General features: G+C 43.3%; 1 pseudogene; it reads left to right on the top strand.

Moving 5' to 3' along the window:
• Window positions 1-548: 548 nt before the first annotated feature.
• On the top strand, window positions 549-4,742 carry LOC131250863 (putative disease resistance protein RGA3; annotated as a pseudogene).
• Window positions 4,743-5,190: the final 448 nt, after the last annotated feature.

Here is a 5,190-nt window from a genome sequence, read left to right as displayed (position 1 = left end):
GTTATATGCCATCCAAACCGTTCACAGGGTTATTAGCACTCAGATAAACTGTAGGTACAAATACATCCTGATAGAAAACTTTTATGGCCCTGAAAAGTTTCCAGTGGCGGACGTTCAATCCAGGCTGTGTAGGTATGGCCCACATAAGTTTTGAATCTGCCTGAAACCGATGGACGGAGTGGATTTATAAGGGCAATCTCTATGGGCCCACGTAGCTTCTGAAAACAGGAACTTCTGTGGCTTGGGGCACAGGCAATCCGCATGGAGTCTACCGTGGTATTTGGAAATTCCAATTGTTGAATCTGAACCGTTGATTAGATCTGGAACATAGGTTTTTTAAAGGGTCACTGAGAGGATGGTTGAAGCATTCCATGATTTTTCTCTCTTTTAGATAGCTGTTTGTTTTTCTAAGCTGTCCATGGAGTGGATAGCATTGCCTGTAAAAGAATTGCTTTAAAACAATAAGCGATCCATAATCATTTCTAACAAATAGATGGTTCAGGTTATTGATTAGACTTATATATGTGCAAATAATCTCAACCGTCCATTTTATAAGGTACTGATTGGATTCTTTGGAGTCGTCTGATTTTAGCTTCTGAACCCATGCCATGCCTCTCAGCGCCAACCGAAAGCTCGGGCTGATTGATTGAACTGTCCAACTGGCTCGACCGTTGGTTCTAACGCGTGGGGCCCATGGTTTGCTCCTCCATACCTTTCGGTCATAGAGTGAGTAGGTAGACCATGACCCAAAATCTATCATATTGTTACGATGCAACACATCTTAACCATTCCTATACTCTTCCTAACCATATGCACCATCGGCACCTTACCCGTCTTTCCCCCTCTTCTAATCTTCTCTACATTTGCATCCTTCCTCTCTCTCAGCATTCCTTGCTTCCCTCTGAGCATTTTTTGCTTCTCTATCTTCTCTCTTCCTTACTCGTGAAAATCCTTAACGTTACATATTTTCTAAGCCTTCTAAATCTTTCTCACACTTCAAATTCCTCCCTTCTTCCGATCCATACATACCCAAAAGGGAAAAAAAAAAAAAAAAACATGGCTTATCCTCTGGTCTCGACCATAGCAGAGAAGTTGAACAACCTCCTTCAAGATGAGGTAGCTTTGTTGGTGGGTGTCACAGACGAGATCAAAAAGATTTCCCGTACGTTCACCTTGATCCAAGCTGTGCTTAAAGATGCTGAAACTCGGCGATCGAAGGACGAAGCTGTGAAGATCTGGTTGCAGAATGTCAAAGATGTGGCCTATGATGTAGATGACATACTAGATGAATGGATGATAGAAGCTCTCAAATCACAAGCACCCGATGAAGGTGATGAGTCCTGTTTCAGCAGGTTGAAAGTAAGAAACTTCCTCTCGCCTATTACTTGCTTCAAACATGTCACGTTACGCCACAAAACTGGGAATAGGATAAAGGAGGTGAGGGGTCGATTACATGATATTGCCGAAGAGAAGAATCAATTGGGTCTTAGAGCAGATAGTGGGGAGGGTGAGAGAGTGGTTAGTGAATTGAGGAGGGGTGAGATCAGAGAGAGAGAGACAAGCTCTCTAGTCAACCCACCGTCAGTGATAGGTAGAGAAGGTGCAAAGAATGAAGTCGTAGACTTGCTGCTGCAGGAGGTAACGGAGGTAACTTCGGTTATTTCTATCGTTGGAATGGGGGGATTGGGCAAGACCACCCTTGCTCAGCTCGTCTACAACGATGAGTATGTCAAGGGGCATTTTGACATGCGAATGTGGGTTTGTGTTTCAGAAGATTAAGATGTGAAACGAATTACGAAATCAATAATAGAATCTGCAACTGGAACTGGTTGTGAGTCATTAGACTTGGACCCGTTGCAGGATCGCCTATGTTGTATGTTGCAGGCAAAGAAATTCTTGCTGGTGCTTGACGACGTTTGGAGCAAAGACCGCGAGAAGTGGGAGAAGCTGAGACTTCCCTTCCAAGCTGGTGCAGCTGGCAGTCGAATCATTGTAACCACTCGTATGGAAGATGTTGCCTGCATGATGGGAAGCACTGATCACATGCACAAACTGGCGGTCTTATCCGATGAGGATTGCTGGTTATTGTTCAGAAGTAGAGCTCTGGAGCATCGGAGTGAAGAAGAGCGTTCTGAGCTGGAAGAGATTGGAAGGCAAATCGTAAAGAAATGTGGAGGGGTGCCTCTCGCTACAAAGACAATAGGGAGTGTCATGTACTCGAGAAGGACTAGAAGCCAGTGGGAGCTTGTCTTGCGAAGCCAGATGTGGAACTCAGGTGATGTCTTTGAAGGCATTTTACCAGCTTTGTTACTAAGCTACTATGTTTTGCCTCCTGCTCTGAAGCAGTGCTTTGCATATTTCTCTATCTTTCCGAAAGATGGGGAGATAAGGAAGGATATGATAGTCAAGTTATGGGTGGCACAAGGTTTCATAATTTGCTCCATTAATGGAAGTGGAGACATGGAAGAAATTGGCGAACTGTATTTTGATGATTTGCTAAGCCGCTCACTGCTCCAAGATGCAAGAATAAATTATGATGGAAACGTACACAGTTGCAAGATGCATGATTTAGTTCATGATCTTGCGCAATATGTCACAGGAAGTGACTGTTCAATGGAGGAGATTAGAAAGCAAGCCTCGTTAAACCTAGATAATGTCCGCCATTTGTTTTTAGTTGAAACATTTAAAGCTGGTGATGAAGCTGATGAAGCAGGTTCCTTTTGGGCCACCTTGCATAAGGCCCACAAGTTGCGGACGTTGCTACTACCAGATCACTCAAGAATCTCCAAGGTGCCAGGTAATTTATTTCATCATTTGAGACGCCTGAGAGCATTGGACTTGAGTCGCACTGACATCAAGAAATTGCCTCGGACAGTAGGAAAGTTGAAACACTTGAGATATCTTGATTTATCTCACACACGCATAGAGAAGTTGCCAGAGGAATTGAGTAATTGCATCAATTTACAGACCTTGATACTCACTGGCTGTTGGAAGCTAAGAAAACTGCCTAGAGGGATGAGGAAAATGATTAGCCTGAGACACCTTGAATTTAAACGTTTAGATAATCTGAGGTACTTACCAGCGGGTATAGGGAGACTAACTGAGCTTCGGACATTAACAAAATTCATTGTGGGGGTTGACAACCAAGGTTGTAAATGCGAAGAACTGAAGCACCTCAATCATCTTCAAGGAAGTCTTCCAATAACCGGCTTGCAAAATGTCAGAAGCAGGGACGAAGCTAGCGAGGCAGAACTGCATAAGAAGCAGCACCTTCATGCTCTTTTCTTTTTGTACCCCTACATATATGATGAAGCATTGGATGATGAGGTGAAGAGGATGGAGGATGTGCTCGAAAGCCTCCAGCCTCACACAAACTTGAAAGAGTTAGAAATACGGAATTACATTGGTTCCAAGCTTCCCAAGTGGACGGGGGATCCGATTTTCTCCAATCTAGTCAAGATTAAACTCCAGGATTGTCTGAAGTGTAAACAACTTCCAGGTCTTGGGAAACTACCGTCCCTTAAATTCCTTTTTATTGAGGGAATGGTAGAGGTGGAAAGAGTAGGTGGTGAGTTTAGTGGGGATGATCAAAATGATGGAAGTGGTGGTGGTGGTGTCTCATTCCGCAAGCTAGAGATCCTCAGCTTCTTCAACATTCCAAATTGGAAGGACTGGGAATTGAGAGGTGGAGATGGAGAGGTTATGCCATCACTCCTTGAATTAAGGATATGTGCCTGCCGAAAGCTGAAGGCGTTGCACTGCAACCTACTACCTCTCCTCCGGAGGTTGATTTTAAAAAGTATTAAGATGTTATCAGGAGGGCCCTTACCTGTGCTCCCCAACCTTGACGATTTGAAGATTGATGGAATTCATGAGCTGACGTCACTACCTGGTGATTGGTTGGGACAACTAAGAGCCCTCCAAACTCTGGAGATCTTCAGGTGTCCACAGTTGGAGTCTCTACCAGAGGAGTTGGGACAACTCAAAGCCCTCAAAACTCTAGAGATCTGTGATTGTCCACAGTTGGAGTCTCTACCAAAAGAGTTGGGACAACTCGAAGCCCTCCAAACTCTGGACATCTCCCATTGTTCGAAGTTGGAGTCTCTACCAGAGGAGTTTGGACAACTCAAAGCCCTCCGAACTCTGAATATCCGGAATTGTCCACAGTGGAAGTCTATACCAGAGGAGTTGGGACAACTCAAAGCCCTCCGAACTCTGTATATCCATAGTTGTCCACAGTTGGAGTCTCTACCAGAGGAGTTGGGACAACTCAAAGCCCTCCAAACTCTGTCAATCTATGATTGTCCACAGTTGAAGTCTCTACCAGAGGAGTTGGGACAACTCAAAGCCCTCCAAGGTCTGTCAATCTATGATTGTCCACAGTTGAAGTCTCTGCCAGAGGAGTTGGGACAACTCAAAGCCCTCCAAACTCTGTCTATCCATAATTGTCCAGAGTTGAGGTCGCTACCGGAGGAGTTGCAACACCTCACAAGGCTTCAACAATTGTATATCAACAACTGTCCACTCTTAAAAGAGCGTTGCCGAGATGGAGGAGAAGATCGTCACAAGATTGTCCACATCCCAAATATCTTCATTTAGCCATCTCAATGATCCACTCCAATACGAGGAGAGGTGGAGAGGAGATCAACAACAGCTTTTCATTTGGTTTTGTTTCAAGTAATTGTGTACTTTTTATTTATTTATTTTCTTTTTTCTTTTTCAATGGATTTACTTTTAATCCATGTCAATCTATAATCTATCTAGGAAGACTAGTTTGCTGGGTTGCTGCCTTGTTTTTCTAATAAACAAAAGTTGTTTGTTTTGGAGGTCAGGTTCTTTGCCCCCCTCCCATCTCATGTAATTTTTCCTTTCTAATAAAGCTTGTATAGGTACTGTCCAACTTCACACACACACAAAACAAAAACAAAGACATAAATAAAGATCATGTGACCAAAACTATATAGTTGCCTTTTCTTAAATGTCAGTTATATAAGAGCATGAGATGGGCCACATATATATTGGATGGTCATTTTCTCTTAACCGTTCATTTATTCTGACGTGTCAAAACTAGTTCAAAAAATATTTCTAAACTTGAATGCACTGAGCATTCACCGTCATGTTAAACACTTAAATTTAGTAACAGAGTCCTGTCCCATTTGATGATCTGGCCTGAAATTCATTATTGAGCCT

This window comes from Magnolia sinica, chromosome 7 (assembly GCF_029962835.1).
Source record: "Magnolia sinica isolate HGM2019 chromosome 7, MsV1, whole genome shotgun sequence".
Classification (NCBI taxonomy): domain Eukaryota; kingdom Viridiplantae; phylum Streptophyta; class Magnoliopsida; order Magnoliales; family Magnoliaceae; genus Magnolia; species Magnolia sinica.
This window is presented reverse-complemented; position numbering and strand designations above follow the sequence as displayed.